This window comes from Coenobita brevimanus, chromosome 70, assembly GCF_032717465.1.
Source record: "Coenobita brevimanus isolate Jiangsu-jjx chromosome 70, ASM3271746v2, whole genome shotgun sequence".
In the NCBI taxonomy this organism is placed as follows: Eukaryota; Metazoa; Arthropoda; class Malacostraca; order Decapoda; family Coenobitidae; genus Coenobita; species Coenobita brevimanus.
In genome coordinates this window covers 24210160-24229808 of record NC_137023.1, presented here as the reverse complement: position 1 = coordinate 24229808, position 19649 = coordinate 24210160, and the positions used below count along the sequence as shown (strand labels likewise).

General features: G+C 40.0%; 1 pseudogene; it reads right to left on the bottom strand.

Moving 5' to 3' along the window:
- LOC145406403 (hemicentin-2-like) overlaps window positions 1–19649 on the bottom strand; it is a 664782-nt pseudogene that overhangs the window by 78052 nt on the left and 567081 nt on the right.

Genomic DNA, 19649 nt, shown 5'->3' with positions numbered 1-19649 from the left:
CAGAATACAGAAATCGTCCTTATCATGAGAGTGTGAATTGTGGCTATAAAATCTCAGTCTGATATGACTCAATTTCAGCTGGATATAATCACCTGAAGTTACGGTAAGTGGAAAGAATGCTATATCTTCACGATCGTAGGAGGGTTATTTGATCCACAATCTGCTCTGACTCATGCCTAAATTAAGCAAAACCGTCCGACGGCAGTTTAGTAAAAACAAGAAACACGTAATAATAGCGAAGGCATTACTTAGATATCCCTCTTATCCTTGCCATCTGAACGCGTTTACTTGTACCCTTGACTGGTACGATAAATCAGCACAGATCTTCAGAAAATAAGTTTTTTGTGTTATTGTTATGTTAATTATAATGTTTTTTTTTAGCGTTATTACTTATATATGTGCCTAGAAAGTTATTCACTGCAATGTTATCAGTAAACGGAATTGTGCACATGCTGGGTAGTATGTGTACTGTACAAATATATGACAATTTGTATCTGTATCTGTACTATATCAATACCGTAAGAGTACATGTTCATCTCTGTTGATGATTCTTTTCTTCAATTTAAGATGCTTGAAGCTTAAGTCATCTTTGCCTTTCATATAATTAAAATAAATCCCGTCTGATGACTGAAAAGAGGTAAATTAGAGGACCCAAAACTTTGCATTCTCTGTCAAGAAACACACGTGAAAAAACTCACAAAGTTGGTGCAAGAGGCAAGGTAACCCTGCAAGCAGCTCCACAAGCAAGAAGAATACTGTGTGATAACAGAAACACAATAGATCGTACTGATGCTGTGTTAGCTTCAGATTTTAACAATGAGCTCGTTACCATGGGACTTGCTATTCCACATTTACCAATAGTTTCCACATATCACGACAAGACTTCTTCATTAAACAAGCCATCGTCCAGATAACCCCCCAAAATGCAAGCAAAGAACCGAGGTATGCAACAGTACAACGAAGTTCTGTCTGTGGTATGAATTGGAAAGATTGCACGTTCTGTCAGGATACAACTGTAAAAGAAGAGCTCATATATGTGACAACGTTCAACAAGAGTAGCTCTATTCTGGAAGCCTCGAAATATGACCCGGTCATTCATGTGCGCCTTTCTGGAGTGCTTTTATCTCACTGCTGCTGAAGGGACGTACCACAATTAATGTTATCACAACTTCAGAAGAATGACATCAAAAACAGAGAAAGCTTCCACTGAAGGGTCAACTGTTGCTAGGGATTTTTTTTATTTTTTTTTTTATAACGGAACGGAGGAAGGAAAAACAAATGAATAAAAAAAATAACCCATACATCAGATTACTGGTGTCCTTTGTTCATAAAATATCTGTAACAGTTAGACTTGAACAGCTGTGGGTTGAAATTTGGAGGGAAACAACTGTTGGGAAGCGAGTTCCAGAAAGATGCAGTTTGGGGAGTGAAAGAATTCTGATAGGCAGAAGTTCTGCAATATGGCTGAGTGACATTCCAGTCATGAGCGCTACCAGATGCCCGAGTAGCGCGAGGGAAGGCATGGAGAGGTGGCACCATGGACGCAACTTCGTCTGAGCATTTGCCATAAAAATATCTGTAAAATAATGCAAGGGAGGCAAAATTCCTTCTTACTTGCAGGGGAGGTAGTTTATTTGTAAAGGCAGGGTTGTTAGTAATTCTAACAGCTTTGTTCTGAATTTTGTCTAGTTGTTTTAATGCAACCTCTCCACATCCAAGCCACAAGTGTGAGCAATATACAAGCTGAGAACACACATGACTCTTATAAATTATAGCTAACTGCTCATCAGTGAAGAAGTTACGGACTCTGTACAATAATCCAAGTTTTTTTAGGCGGTTTTAGTAAGTGATCTAACATGAGAGGTCCAGCTGAGGGCACTGTTAAGTGAGACGCCAAGAATTTCAATACTTTTGGAGATGGGAATATTAGTAGCACGGAAGGTAATGTACGAATCTGGCAATATCGGTCTATTAGTAAATTGTATATATTTAGTTTTACTAGCATTAAAAGAGACAAGGTTGTTTTGTCCCCATTCACTGATCGTATATAGGTCTTGATCTATGGAGATGGCTGTACTGAGTTGAGAGGTAGAGATATTAGACTTTGTAAATAGGTTTCTGAGTGTGAATGAACTATGTAGTGTTGAGTCATCTGCGTATGAGTGGATGGGATTGTGGGTGACAGATAAGAGATCATTAATATGAACCAGGAATAGGGTTGGCACCAGAACTGACCCCTGCAGCACGCCGGCGCTAACTGAGTGAAAATTGGATTATACATCGTCTACTTTTACTCTTATCTTCCTGTCACTAAGATATAAAGAAATCAAAGGAACAAAAGACGTTAGTCCATAGCAAGGGAGTTTGGACAGCAGGGAACGATGCCATACTCTGTCGAAAGCTTTAGAAATGTCAAGAGCTACTGCATGAGTTTCTCCATGTAGATCAATAGATTGATGGATGGTAAGAGTTAGGAGAATGGGTAAGTTAGTTATGTGGCTCAATGAAACAGGCAAAAAAAGCACCAGTACTTGATTTGTCAGAAGTATGGCACTCCTATTGTGAACTGGCAGTGAAAGCATAGGAGGAAGTATCCCAGTCATTTCTCAATAGGAGAAGCACTTTCAAAGCCAAGCTTCAGCATCAGATTGATGACTTTTATGACGACATCACATTGCAACCACCAGAAAGGCAGGTTCTGCTTGTTCCCATAAAACATGGAAATATTCCATGTTCGAAATTAGTGTCTGAAGAAGATGAACCCTTACACATACCTCAGTACCACGCCAATAAGGAATTCCTTGAGATGGTACACGTGGCACTAAAACTCAGATCTGACATTGTCTCACGTCCTATCAGTAAAGGATTTGTTGTTAACGAGGAAAGAATGATCTTTTCCATTCCTGGAAGCCTGATAAGATTTCTGAGACTCATGTTTGGTGGCCAGAATATACTGGAGGAGGACCCAAAAGAATACCCTGACAGTGAGGACCCAAGCCAGAAAGAAACCAGAACTCAGACAAGGATTCTCAGCATAGCACAAGACATTGTGTACAACCTTAGTGGTGGCACATGTTGGACACTGAAGCACGTTGGTGCCTGTAAGAAGAGAAATACAAGACAGAAATGTTCATCTTCCACAAAAGTGGGTCAATTTCATCATGCCTGAAGAACACAAAGCAGATCTGACAAGGTTTTTATCACATCAGCTAATCGTACAAGCACCAAGGAACAAGAGCTATGGTTGCTGCTGGAGGTTTCACCAGTGAAGAGCAGGTCGAGTCCTCTACCCCTGACATAAACAATGAAGAGCTGGAGTCACTCCACGAGGAAACTGACACCCGAATAATTTTACACAGTGTGAAAGCCATTGTAGTTGCTGCTCGAGACACTTATTTGCTGGTTCTCCTGCTGGCCCACTTTGCAAAGAGGTCATGTTCGAGGGTCTGGATGAAACCGGGCACATCCAAGACATCGAAATTCATCCCGATTCACTCACTGCAGCTCAGTTTAACAACCGTGTTCTTAGCACCTTGCAGCCTTTCACTCATTAACAGGCTCTGACACAATATCGTTCCTGGCTGGCTACACCAAGAAATCCTGCTGAAACATACAGAAGAAAACAACCTCCTGTCATCCCAGGGCAAAGTTGAGCTCACTGACCAAGCATCCGCTGATGCAGAAGCCATCATCTGCAAAGTCTACAAAGCCAACACGAGTACATGTGTGGACAGCACTGGGTCAGCCCTCTTTGATAAAGCTCACCTCTTGAAGACTCTGTCACCAACACATGATGCGTTGTTCTTCCACGTCAAGCTGGCACACCATCAAGCAGCAGTATGGGAACAGGCTGACAAGCAGTATACCATACTGCCCCCACCAGAGAATTAAGAGTGGCATTCTGGTCCCTACCTGGATGTCCCTGTGTTCAGTGCCCAAGTCCTGCTTAGAAATGATCAGCCGCAACTGCGTCACGAACTGTAAAAGTGGTAACTCCAAATGCAAGAAGAGTAAGCTGCCATGTACTGCTGCATGTAATTGTTGCATAAGGGAAAGATGTGAAAAATGAAAGTCTTTGCTGGCAAAGTTAAATCCAATGTGTGATGATTGACACACTACATGAACACATTATGATCAATTTAATAGGTTTTCATCATTTTTATTTTTATTTTTTTTTTTATTACCCAGTGTGTGTATCAGGCAAGCACAATTACGTTCTGTGTTAAAAAGTACCACAAATGATTAAAAGTGATGAAATAAAATGACAGTTTTCATTTATACAACAAGTAGCATAGTCTATTTGTTAGCCCGGTAGCCATGTTGAATATAATTAGTATTATCTCATGAACAATGCAAACTTGATTTTGCAAAAGTCAAAAATGAATTCAGGATACTTAAATCCTTCAGGGGAAAAAAAAAAAACTATTGGCAAACTTTGTCTCTCATTCGCCTACCACTCTTAATCTAAGTCGAATTCACTGTGTGCTGAATTTCTTAGATTTTGTCATGTCGTGCTTGTAATTTCCATACTAATGGTTCGGAAGCAAACGTATCCTTTAATGGTCAGGGCAGATCCAATGATCTTGCTAACGCCAACGATTTTGTTCAGCGAAGAGTTAGCTTCGTAGCCCGAGAGTGACATTACAAATACTGTTGATTCAATTATGGATAGTACAACTCTACTGCTCTATTCTGGCCCATGGCGGAAGTTTTTATTCTTCTCTGAGCAGGCACACTGACCTACGAATGTTAATACTGGTATCGTTAATGCTCTCATGGTCAGCACAATTCTGATATTCTATTGCAACTAACACCAAACTATTTTACTCAGTTGATACTCAGTTTGGGGTGCTTGAGTGTTATTGAATACAGTTATAAATTATCTCTGTCTACTCACATGCCCCAGTGGTCAGCCGAATAATGAAGGAAAACAGAAAAGGGTAGGACATATCGATTAGGCGATGGTTGTTATGGCAAACAGTCTTTGCTAAACCACAAACACCATTCAGATTACGATATGCAACAGTTGAATTTGCTGTCCGGCCATGAGATTCTCAGATATACTGAAGATCGATTACCTGTTGCAATTTACATTTGTTTTTCCAGGAAGATTTTGAGACGCAAGAATATTCTGTGCCGTAGTCTGTTTTCCTAGATCTTCCTGCAGAAACCAGTTTTAACGTAAGAAAATTTTCCTCTCATACCATTTTTTTTTTTCCTAAGAGGAATAGGAGACATGGGGAAAGCGGGCACTCTTCGTCCTTCCTACAAAAACAAATAATGGTTACGATAAGGAGTTGATCTTAAATATACTGGAGAATTCCATATCAGGTCACGTATTTATCCTCAGCTGTGAGCTTGCTAGGGATGAAAGAAAATTTACCCTTTAATGAGTTCATTCCTTCTGCTACCTGATGAGTTTACTTAGCTTTGACGAGTTCTCGAGTATCGATGGGTTTAGTAAAGCTACATCTATTCCCTGTTGTCGAAACAGAAGGGGTTAACTTGACTTAATTAACACCCCGCTGCAGTGGATGACTTCATAGGTTAAAAAGTGCAAGAGGGGAGTTGACTGGGAAGCTTACAATGGGCAGTGGAGTGAGGACATTACCATTAGTCTTCAGTAGTGTGGAAAATGTACCAAACACTATCAGGCTGCTGCATGCACTCTTAGCTGAATACAGTCACCTGAAGTTAGCTGTAACAGAGTACTGGGGTTGTCCCGGCCATGAGAGCGCTAATGGTACCAATATTAACCACTCAAGCTCCCGTAACTCACTCTTAGCTGAATAAAATCACCTGGCCTTAGCTGCAATAAAATACTAGAGTTGTGCAGACCATGAGAGGATTAACCCTCTCAGACACACTCACTTGATTCGAGTGACGTCACCTCCTTTGCGATATGGCACAGTCACTCGAATCGAGTGGTTTAAGCACCAAAATATTCATCAGAAAAAAACTTATAGGCCGAATAGCGTGATTTTTGGGCGCGTCATAGGGTCGCCAAAGCTCTCTCGAGGTAAGTCATTGGCAACGCTGTGTCGCTTCATCTACCTCAACCCGCTCCCTCCAACCTCAGTCATTGTCAAGCAGCCAAGCGGTGGGTGTGACAGCTCGCGGTTCCCTTTAAATCCTCCATTATTTTCCCCCTCTTGCCTGAAGCAAAGGCCCCTATTGACTCAGTGCGATAATACATTGTATGTGAACATATAGTGACGTGATATTGTCGATGGAACATACATATATGTGTTGAAAAGGAATAATGACAGTTAGGAATCGTTGGCCCTTGGAGACAGACGCATGGTCAGTGTAGCAGGGTTTTGCCACTCCACCCCCCCGTAGGCCATATGGCGTGAGTTGAAGTACGTCAATAAATGAAGCCAAGGCCTAAATATATATTGTGTGAAACATGCTGTGGATGGCTTGGTGAAATTATGGAGCCAGCAAGCGTTACGTATGGCATGAAACAGAGTGTTGTGAAGGGGCAAACCTGAAGTCGGGAGGGGAGAATTACCGGTGTTTTAGGGCTGGAATTATTGTGATTCTGAGAGTGTAAATGCGTATGGAATTGTATGAAATATACGTCAAACAAGCTGCGAGTTTCCGTGAACGAGTGGTGTGTGCTAAAAATAGTGTTGCCTCATACTCTCAGGGAGAAGCTGACTCACACACACACTGCATAACTCCTCATCTTCAAATCCCTGGTCTAACTGGATCAACACCCCTAGAGGAAGTGAGTTCTGCAAATTTTGTTGATATATATAATAATCTATTACCATTACCTCTCCAACTTTCAGACAAATAACCATTTTCTCTTACAGATTACACATATGAAAGAAAGTAAATCTCCACAGCAGTAACTATAGAAGAGTTATATTTATGTGTAGTAGGTTAAACAATAGGAAAACATCCATGGAAGATGTAACAGTCTGTACAGATAGAGGGAAAAAAAGTTGGTAGCATAGTCTTCAGGCAGGTGTGCAAGGAAAAAACTGTGTAAAAGTTGGTAGCGATTGGAAGAGTAACCTCACTTTGTCGGCCAATTGCTCGAAAACTATTAGACATCGATTTTATGTTACAACCATCATCAATACCACTAAATTCTACGTAAGATCAATACCAGAATGTAAGCCTTTGGTAGCGTTTTGGGGGGTAAAAGGCGAGAGAAATGTTTTTGTTCCTAGCGGTTGTTGTGTGACAAGCGCTCGGAGTAATAACATCATTTTGTCGGCCAGTTACTCGAAAGCTATTAGACTTATCGATTTTCTGTTACAACCATCATCAATACCACTAAATTCTACGTATGATCAATACCAAAATGTAAGCCTTTGGTAGCGTTTTGGGGGATAAAAGGCGAGGGAAATGTTTTTTTCCCTCGCGTTTGTTATCAGTGACATTCGCTCGGAGTAATAACCTCACTTTGTCGGCCAGTTACTCGAAAACTATTAGACATCGATTTTCTGTTAGAACCATCATCAATACCACTAAATTCTACGTGTAATCAATACCAGAATGTAAGCCTTTGGTAGCGTTTTGGGGGGTAAAAGGCGAGGGAAATGTTTTTTTTCCTCGCGTTTGTTATCAGTGACATTCGCTCAGAGTAATAACCTCACTTTGTCGGCCAATTACTCGAAAACTATTAGACTTATCGATTTTCTGTAACAACCATGATCTATACCACTAAATTCTACGTATGATCAATACCAAAATGTAAGCATTATGTTACGTTTTGTGCGAGAAAAGGCGGTGGAAATGAGTGTCTCTTCGCGGCTGTTACCATTGATTAACGCTCGTAGTAATACTCTCACTTTGTCGGCCAATTACTCGAAAACTATTGGACGTATCGATTTCACGTTTGAACCATGATAAAGAGCAGTAAATTCTACGTATGTACAATACATAACTATGTAATATTTATGATAAGAATTCGTTGTTACGTAGGCGGGAACATTGCATACGCCGTGTGTACGCTGTGCGCGGATCACGAAAGTCAATCACGGACGGAGTGCCTAGTACTTTCTTTCGATTTACTCGAGAACTATGAGGCGTATGGGGTTCATATTTGAGATGGGGAAAGCTGGTGAATTTGGGCATATTACTATGTAATAAAAACATAAGGTGTCTGGGAAAATTTAGCTATCAGAGGCCAGTGAATTTTTTCTGAAAATGGCTTTCAGTTTTTGGCCATTTTCTCAAAAAGTATACATCATATCTCAACCGGATTTGTTTCGTTAGAAAGCTGATGAAATTCTCTATAAAAACTTATTAGATCATTTTCCTGTATGATGAAAAACATTCAATCGGCGATGTTGGGAAGTGAAAGCAGTTTACTTGACCATGCCTCCAGGGCTAATAACTTTTTTTGCTGGTGTTTTCCTGTGTTTTGGTCCTGTTTACCAGATAGAACAAACATCGATGCCTACCTTGAGGAAGGTTTCATGGGAATACATGGATTTTTGTGCGGCGAAAATGAGGCAAGAATGTGTTTCATTCACTCAAATTTGCCGCGCGCGCGCTCCCCAGCCGGGCGGCTTCGTAGTGAAAAATCGTGAGCCAGAAAACTTAATGAAACTTATCGTGCGCGGGAGGGTTAATATTGCAAAGTGAAACGAGCAAAGGGCAGTACGAAGCAGGTCATAAGGAAACATGTTTAGAAATGTTTAATACTGTAAAGTCTATTGAGCAAATGGTACCAAGGAGTAGGCCAAAAGGAAAACGCATTTAGAAGGGTGATTTGATACAGTTACATGAGGGGACGTGTGTTGATGGGAAACCTACAGGGAAGTGTTGTGAGGGTAAGTGTATAGGGAAAAGTAATTAATGGAAGTGTTCTGAGGGGCAGTGTACAGGGTCTTGACTCCCAATTAACTTGGGGTGGCGAGACAGATGCATGAAGGGGAGGTGAAACAGGGGACCCGGGCTTGTAATTGTAGAGGACGGGAGTTTGAGTGCTGGTGAAGATGTAGGGTAATGAGTTCAAATGAGGTAATTACCATTGAACGAGTCTGAAAGAGGTAATTTGGATGTGTTATGATTTTGCTTGAAGGTAAGCATAACATTCGTAAGGTAAAATGTTGTCATATTTAAAACCAAATAACCACTTTGCCTCACCAGTTTCCATAATATATTAAAATGGAGCGCATACTAATGACGTCTGCTGTACCAGAGAAAGAAATAAGGAACTGGAACAGAGAAATACTACATTATTAATTCAAGGAATTGTGTTCAAGGAAATGTTGGAAATGATCCTGGTTTACATCAATACATTTTCTTCTGGGCAGCAATCACTGTTGAATCTTGGAATTTTGGAAAGAACAAGACAAATGACACCTCTGATAGTCGTAACCATTCCAGCTGGATGCACCACCCCAGCGAATCCCGAAAGGTGTGCTTTGTCTTGGGACACACACCTCAAACACACCACTGACACACTCCAGATACACCACAGATGTAGACACCCCAGACACACACCGGACACACCAGCAAAACCCCACCCCTGAACACACACACACACAAACACACACACACACACACACACACACACACACACAAAATGTGTGAGGTGCATAAAACTCTAAGGTTGCAACTTTGCAGATTTCACCCTTCAAAAAATTACTGTGACATTGAGCGAATAACACAGGAACACACACTGCATTTGGCAGTTCTTCAGGTGGCGGCAATCAGGAAGTATAAAGTCAGCTATTCTATTCTGTGTTTGTATTCTTCAGATCTGATACAGAGAAAGATATTTTCTTTGTACGAATATTAACACCAACTGTTAAACGAGAAGTCATCTGTCTTCTTATTTATCCTTTAACACAATGCAGAGGATTTTATGTAACATACTCCTCTTAACCCCTTAACCATGGGACGTCACTTTCGTGACGCTTGGGAGCAAGGGATCATACCGCGGGGTGTCACTTTTGTGATTCTGTGTTATTTTGAATTTGCCTGGGCTTTCAAGTTGTGGCTTGTATCATCTATCAGTACTGTCAATGTCCAACACTAGTGAGCGCTCCTAATCTCATCTGTACTCCCATCCATTGTTGACAATTTAGCCATTTCTCCCCGTTCTTGACTCCCCTCCCTACCTTCCCTTCATTACCCTCTCCTTTCGCCTGCCCGACCGTGCTACGCTAAGTAAATCTTCCCTGGAATTTTCCACTAATTTCATCCATTGAAATAAGCCCTATGCCCTATTCTTATACCAAATAATATATACAAAAAAGAAATAAGGTAAGCAAAAGTGCCATACACCTGGAATTGGCTAATTATCACCTGACAACACCTCACGTGCACTCGTTTGCTAATTTTTGCTGTTTATTTTCCCTTGAAATATGCCGTATAATCTATTCTTGTAATAAAAATATATATAAGAAAGGAAGGGAGAAGCCTAAGTGATATTTACACTGGAACTACCTAATTTATTATGTATTGTCTAGATTTCCTGCCAATCATTTCATAGCGTATATAATAGCAGCTGTCACCAGGCTGACATTGGCAGCATTGCACTCCACCTAGGGAGGCCACCACACTGTATTCTATGCTAAGTAAATCTTCCCTGGAATTTTCCACTGATTTCATCCATTGAGATAAGCCCTATGCCCTATTCTTATACCAAATAATATATACAAAAAAGAAATAAGGTAAATAATAGTGCCATACACCTGGAATTGGCTAATTATCACCTGACAACACCTCACGTGCATTTGGTCGCTAATTTTCTATGTTTATTTCCCCTTGAAATATGCCGTATAATCTATTCTCGTAATAAAAATATATATAAGGAGGGAAGGGAGAAGCCTAAGTGATTTTTGCATTCACCTAGAACTACCTAATTCATTATGTATTGTCTAGATTTCCTGCCAATCATTTCATACCGTATATATTAGCGGCTGTCACCAGGCTGACATTGGCAGCATTGCACTCCCCCTAGGCAGGCCACCACACTGTATTCAGTTTACTGTCGTCTTTCAAGGTGAAAGCATGTCGGATTCGCGCCTGTCCAATTCCGCCGCTTTTTAGCCCCATGGAAAGGGCCCTGTGACCTCTACTCCCTATTAAACCTCATGTGGAAAGGGGTAAAGTGCTAAGTGACTGCCGTGGAACGTGAACTGGCTAATTTGTCATTGAAAATGATAGTGACTACGATCTTTCTGGTGAGTAAAACAGTGCAAGTGGAAATGTAAATAATGTGTAAACAGCAAGTGAAAGCAATGAATGTAAATATAAGTGAACAGTGGAAAATAGTTTTATAAGTTAATGCAGATGACAGTGCCTAACACAGTGTAAATAAAATAGAAATGTAAATAATGTAAATAAAATAGAGAATATAAATAGAAATGTAAATGAGTAGTAATATAAGAATACAAGTATATTTACTAGGAGTAGTGAAAGTGAAAGTTTCACTCTTAGCATGTATGAATACTATAGTGAAGGTGAACATGACAGATTCACTCTCAACGCTAGTATACAGGACGAGAAAATGAATGCTATGTATTTTACTGAAAGAGAAATTGATTGCCTAAAGTGACAATAAACTACTAATACTGAAGAAAACTTATGGATAAAGACTGTAGATATATATAAGTGTTATAGAGTAATAGAAATATAAAGCGTGAGTGTTTTTATGAATAATAAATGACAGAACACCAGCGGCGAACGATCGCAAATGGGAAGGTCATACGCGCTCGTAATTTTCATTGCTTTCACAGTGTTTTTTCTTTTTGGAGTATGGATTCCAAACTATTTGAGAATCATAGAACAGTGTTTCTAGTGATAATATCATGCTGTGGTAATCATATTACGGGTTGTCGGGAAGTGTAAAGTGGAGACTTCGTTACCCAACTTCATAGGTCTCCACAAGTCCTACGGTACTCGACGAAGGCTCAACAAACATCTCAGGAGAAAGCTGAAGGTATGTGCCATATGTATATTTAATTTTAATATTCTAGGACTAATAACTGATTTTTGACAAATATTTTTAGAGAGTCTGTCGGAGCACGAATATGCCTGTGGGACACGCAAGTCAAAGCAAAACAAGCCCACGGTTTAGGGGTTAAAGTGTAGAGATCATTGCACACTGTTCTGTCTCAGTTCTGTTCACTAATGCAATATGCGCTGACGAAGGAGTGAGAGAAGAGGTAGATAATAGAGTTAACCTGCCGGATGTAGGGGCGGAAGCTTCATAATCGAGCAGTGAGAGGAAAATAATGGCGTGGGTAATGAATTATAGATGAGGCGATAGAAAGAAAGGAATAAGATGGGAGGAGGGGAGAGGGCGATGATGGACGGGTATATTATCTGATGAGTAGTTCGATATTATTATTTGCAAGTGTATTCACAAAGTGTCTGTCTGTTTAACGTAGAGCTAAATAACTGTCATAGTGAGGAGAGAGTATCACACAATGGTATGGCTCTTACTGAAGTGCACAAAGAGACAGAATTAGTCTGAAGAGGAAAGTTGACCCGTGCACAAGTACATGAGACCGAATATCAAAAAGCGATTGAAAGATATAACACTAAATAATCAACAGGAACTAAATAGCTACTGCTATCATTACGGCCACCATAGCCACCACCATCACCACAGTCACCATTACCGCAACCACCACAATCACAACCACCACCACCAAACCAAAGCCACCATCACCATCACAATAAACATCACCACCACCACCATCACGATTACCAATACTACAGTATCATCTTTCGTGAACAACTACCATTGCCATCATAATCATTACCACCGACACTACTACTACTACTACTGCTGCTGCTAATAATAATAATTATAATAATAATAATAATAATAATAATAATACAATAATAATAATAATGATAAAAATAAGCAGGTAGGCGACGATGGCCAGCTCTAAGCGGGCGGTTCCGGTTCTGCCTGTACACACAAAAGAATACCTGTACCTGGTTAGAGTCTAAAAATACCATCTCTCGCCTCTCTTTGGACACAAACTAAACCACCCTGACAACAGAAATAACTCGATGCTTACACAAGCACAATACACATCAAAAACTGAAAAAAAAAAACAAAAGAAAAAGAATATGAATCTTCCCATAATGATCTGATTTTTATCATAAAACACATATTTAGTCATTTCAAATCATTTCATCGCCACTGAAAGCTTCTGGGGGGGGGGAGGTGAAAATATGGATTTTTCTTAATGCGATTAGTTTTTTCTCTCCTCTGCCTATTTTTCACCGGTGTGTATACAGTCATTTTGTGTGTGTGTGCTTTTTTTTTTTGCGCTTCATTGTGAGGCACAAGATGCGTTTAGGAGGCAAAAAAAATTATTGGCAGGTTCGCCAAATGTTTCTGTTCAATTTGGCAAGAACAAAAAAATCGATTTTCGAAATCTGAAAAAATGGACCTACGGCCATGGATGGGCTAAGCAGGCCGTTGCTAGACAATGTTCAGGTGCCTAGCAACAAAAACCTTATTGATACAACTAGGTCGTAGGCTGGTTTGGTCGGAATTAGCTAATACTGAAGGGTAGAAGCGCCTGCCACAACTGAACAAGACTGCTAGGGACGTTGAGGCCAATCTTCACAGAGCTGCCACTCGAAAACTAGAGGGGAGAAGGAAAAAATGGAGGGCACACTTCCGATAGGAAATGATTCAAGATTATGCCTAAAGAAATCAGAGCTATCTAAACCCATTAGTAGGGCTTCTACAGCTCAAAATGAGAAAAGTACGAAAGAGTGGTTTTTCAGTCGTTGCTAGGCAACGAGGAGTTGCCTAGCAACCAAAACCTTGCGGACACAGCTAGGTCATAGGCTGGTCATTGCATCCAGGTTTGGTTGGAAATGGTTAATTCTGAAGAGTAGAACTGCCTGCAACAGTGAAACAAGAAAGAAAGAACGCGACTATCAACAAAGACAGTATGGAGCTGGCCAATAATAATAATAATAATAATAATAACAATAATAATAATAATAACTAACAACAACAAGGAGCACTCAGAGTGCAACACCTGCGTCCATCGACAAACTGATGGACCAAATATTTGACTTTCCCTTGTGACCCTGATCTAAGACATATATATATATATATATATATATATATATATATATATATATATATATATATATATATATATTTTTTTTGGGGGGGAGAGTGAACCAAAAGCTGCAAGCCCTTGAGATTGTCCCCCACCTCCCAAACATTAACTAAATTCAATATCCGTTCATTTCGAGATGCCTAGGCACATTGCATATAAAAGACTGGATGTCATAGGCAGCAGGAAATACAGACAGTGGAAAACAGTTCCACAGCTGACTAGTTGCATAAAGGACGGTCTGGGAGTAACAGCTTATTCTTGTATTAGGGAACTGGACAAAAAAAAAAAAAAAAGAGATGAGAGTTTGCCACAAGACAGGTGCTACGCTGAACTGTTAACCTTCTCAGCAACTTTCGATCAAATTAAACAACAAATATTTGAGATGACTTTGTCTAATGACCTTAAACTCGGACATTTCCCTGTGACCTCGCCTTTCGACTGGCTCTTTTAAAGAATTAATTTATTTTTGCTTTGTTAAAGCAAGAAAGCTATTTAAGCTGATCATCCCGTGGGACTTTGGCTTCTGACCTGTATCTTTAAAGAACAGTATGTAACACTACTGGCCTGTCCTCAATGCATTTACCAAGATTAATTCAGTGAAGATGAAAACTGTATTAGTTATTCTATTCAACCAATGACACATACTATGACCTTGCCCTGTGACTTTGACCCTTGATTTATTGTTTTCCAGAGTGAATCACTTTGTTCCTCCCGATCCCTTAACATTTTCACAAAGTTTAATGTAAATTATTTAAAAATTATGTGATTTGACCCTGGCTTTTGACCTTTTCCTTGATTTATTGTTAAAACATAAGTCGTCTGCTTGGCTGACCTTCAACACTTCCACTGAGAATGAAAACTGAGTTATTCTATGTTAACAATCACACACAAGTTAAATTTTGACCTTGCCCTGTGAATTTGACCATAGACTGAGTTTCAGTACTGAAACTCCTTATTCTCCCCTAAACAGTAACCCTTTCCCAAAGTTTGTTGTACATCATCTAAAAACTGTTTACGTTTACTTTGACCTTTGAATTATTGTAAATAAAAGTATATCTAGTCCTCAGCAAACCCTCGACTCATTCACCAGTTTTTTTAAAATAGGGTGAAAATGTTTTGTCAAAAAAAAAATATATATATATATCACCTGGGGCAAACTTTGACCCTGCCCTGTGCCCTTGACCAATAATTTACTGTTTTCAAAATTCAAACACTTCATTATTACCTTTCCTTTAATCATTTATCAAAGCTTAATCGAAATCGAATGCATACTGTTTAATTTCATTTTCCTAGGTCAATATTTGACCTAACGCTGCGACCTCGATCAATAAGACTGAAAAACACTATATGTTTACATGGGTTGTCCCTCCACACTTCAACTAAGTTTGGATGAAATCGGTTGTAATATATTTTGAAGTTATTTTGTTCACACACACACACACACACACACACACACACACTTAAAACGAGAGGCGAGTTCTATTACAATGACCCGATTGGGGCGTTCACCTTTCACTCATGAAATGTAAAGCTATCTGCAAGTAATTATACACGGAGTGACAAGTCAAATGGTTTCTTGTAACCCAGAAACCATTTACCACGGTGGGCAGCGACCACATAATCCAGTGGATGTCTGGTGGTCTACTGGGTTTAGGTTATCCCACCAGATGTGGCCAATGGGAGTTTTCATCCGAGATGCGGTTGGTGTTTATTCCTCATACAATTCCACACATGGATGAGCAACTGGTCACTCACCAGATGGTGCAGTAAAGGAATGCAAGATAGATACATCCTATTGCTGCTAGAACTACTACCACTACTACTTCTACTACTGCTACTACTACTACTACTACTACTATTAGTAGTAGTAGTAGTAGTAGTAGTAGTAGTAATAATAATAATAATAATAATAATAACTAGAGGCCCCCCAAGGGTGGAATCACACCAGCTGTGAGCCGATACATATCTACCGCGGCTCGGAGTATGACCTTGACCTTGACTTACTTTCACCAATTTCGAACTCGTAGATTTTAATCCCTGCTACACACTAGTAAAATTTTATTATGATATCTTGAGAGGTTGCCAAATTATCTTTGTAACAGACACACAGACCTTGGCCTACTTTCACCAATTTCGAACTCATAGGAGATTTTCATCCCTAATACACACCTGTAAAATTTTGTGATAGTATCTTGAGCGGCTGCGAAGTTATAGTGCTAACAGACACACAGACAGACAAACAAACTGAAAACAATACTCGTAAGAGATTTTCATCCCTACTACACACCTGATTAGTGATGATATCTTGAGCGATTGCGAATGTATTGTGCTAATACACGATATTTTGTTTTTCTCTTGGCGGGAACGGTTATTGCGGGCTCATGGCCTTTGGTTCCTTCTTCTTCACATAAACACACACACACACACACACACACACACACACACACACACACTGATAGAGAAATTGAAAACAGTACCAGCTTCGCTTCGCGGCTGGTAATAATAATAAAGTAAAACATACCCGTCCGATCAGCGAAGTTAAGCAACTTGGATGGGTGACCGCCTGGGAACACCAGATGCTGTTGGCATCCCTACGTGTCAAGTGGGGTTGGTGGAGGATTAGTGCCCCTCCCTGTAAAACAATTTAACTCTAAGCCCTTGACCACCCCGTTTGGGATACATGGCGTCTGGCAATGGATGGATAGAAAACATAAAGTTTCTTTCTGTACTCTCAGATAACACATGGAAACTGCACACCCAGTGCTGTGATATCCTTGCCGATATCGCTGAAATTCATGTGCTCACTTTCCCCTAAACATCTCATAATGGGTGAAAGGTCATTGTCCATGTACAGAGACATCAAAGCGATATCTGCCCTCCTGTCACTGCTTCTGGGAATTTTTAATATGGTGAGGGGGATGACCCTCCCTCCCCCCTGAAAATTATGGCTGGAAATTGGTATCCAGTGAGAGACGTTCCCGGTAACCTGACGAACTCACCAGGAAAGTTTCATTCAGGTTCATGAAATAACCTCGGAGGAGTTAAAACACACACACACACACACACACACACACACACACACACACACACACACACACACACACACACACACACACAGGCTGAACGACATACGGTGAGTTGCCGAAAAAAAATCCAGCTTCACAGGATTAATAATAATAATAATAATAATAATAACTACAACAACAACAACTACTACTACTACTACTACTACTTTTATTATTATTATTATCCTCCAGTCATTAAATCAGGCTGTGCCTCATCAGCAGCATAGGGGTCTGGGGCTATGCTAGTCAGCCCTAACATTAGAAGGGAGGATGACCAGTCTCATCAGCCCTTGAGTGGCATTATGTGGGCAATAAAACCCAACTTTCCCTCTAATATAAACTCTTATGGAGACAGTTTGTTTGATGTGCGAGGCCCAACTAGACCACCAAGTTGTCGCTGGCTATATGGATACCGACCAGCGTAGCACATGGCTTCCTGGGTTACAATAACCAGCTTGGCTTAATCAGTGTAAAGTTACCTGTGGCCAGCACTACAGCAAGTGAGTACATGGTGGACTCCCAGTCGACAATATTTGAAAAAATAGTAATAGCATTAATAATAAGAAGAGTAGTAGTAGTAGTAGTAGTAGTCGTAGTAATAATATTAAAAATAATAATAATAATTATAATAATAATAATTATAATAATAATAATAATAATAATAATAATAATAATAATAATAATAATAGTAATAATAATAATCATAATAATAATAATAACAATAATAATAATAACGATGATGATGATGATAATAATAGTAGTAGTAGTAGTAATAATAATAATAATAATAATAATAATAATAATTATTATTATTATTATTATTATTATTATTATTACTATTTGTGTGGTTGGTGGGGGCGCTCACCATTCACTCACTCGATTTAGTGCTGCTCTCGGGTGTCTGTCCTTTCCTCTTCTCCATCCTTCTTTCCTTCCATCCTCTTCTGTCATTCTTTCCTTCTTTATTTCCTTGTTCTTCTGCCTACGGGTGACTTTACACTCTCTCGTCTGTCTTTCTTTCCTTCATTCTTTCCTCTTCCTTCTCCCTGTGGGTGACTCTACACTGAGTGATATGCCGAATGTTTTCCTGTACACCAGGAAACCATTTACCATGCTGGGTGGTAACCATATAACTAAATGTTGGCGCCTGGTGGTTTAGTGAGTAATTACGGCGCTCCAATCGGATTGAGCCGGTGAAGGCTGATATCCAAGGGATGGTTGGGGTTTATTGCTCACGTAATGCCACTCAGGGATGAGTGAGGCTGGTCACTCTCATCTTAAACGTCAGGACCAACTTGCCTAGCCCAGGGCTCCTATGCTCCTCATGGGACAGTGTAGGATTGGATGATGAATGAATGAAAATAAATTATTATTATTATTATTATTATTTTTATTATTATTAGCATTAGCATTATTATTATTATTATCTATATTTTAATGAGCCGATCTCTACATGTGTTGCTTTGTTACCGTAACAAAGTAAAAACGGCGCACGTAGCGCAAATTTTTGTTAGGGCAAGGTACAGTTTAAATGTTGAAGCTTGAAGAATAAAACAATTTCCAGGCCAACTGGGCCACCAGTTCCCGAGGTATCACTCATTTTTAGCCATATGTTTCAAATTTTGTATTTGTTTTTAGTGCAGTGGATGGATTCGTCCTTGGTCTGATGTTGGCATGTTTCTTGCATTATCAATATCTCGCCTCTCCTCCCTCCATCCTTATACTCCTAAAATTTTATAGTATAATGGAATAGTATATTTATAATCTATAATAGTATAATCTATATTATAATGATCTGATTTCTGTTTGTTGTATGGTCTCTTGGCTTGTTTATTACCGTAACACAACGAAAACGGCGCACGTAGCGTAGATTTCTCTTCGAGCAAGGAACAATTAAAATGCTATAACTTGAAGGACAGAACAATTTCCAGTCCAATTGGGCCACCGGTTTCCGAGTTATGACTCAGTTCTGATGATGGAAAGTGACGACATCGAGCGGAGGCCGCCCAAGGCGGCCTCTCAACGAGTAATAATAATAATCATCATCATCAACATCATCATCATCCGGACCTCCTTTCTCACCCAAGGGCAAGGTGAGGAGTAGCAATGTCCAGACAGACCAAAATTGCCCAATCCAATGGGCGACGCTTCCATTCACTCATCATTCAAGCCCCTGGAATCCTGGCTCTATCGGATATGCCAAAAACATTCACCACGTTCTGTAGCTTTACATAATCGTATCCGACAGAGTCAATCCAGACTCTGCCACGTTAAAAACGGGTGCCAAATATCCCTGATCATGCACTTCTCACAAAATTCATCCAGCCAGCTCGATCTCCTGTCAGTTCCCTAGCCTCACCGACTTCCAAACCTCTCTTCCTCACACATTCATCCATCATACCTCTCCACCTTCTCCTTGGCCTACCTCGCCTCCTCCCTCCTTCGAATTCGCTCAGATATACCTTCTTCACCACTCTATTATTATCCATTCTCTCCACATGACGAT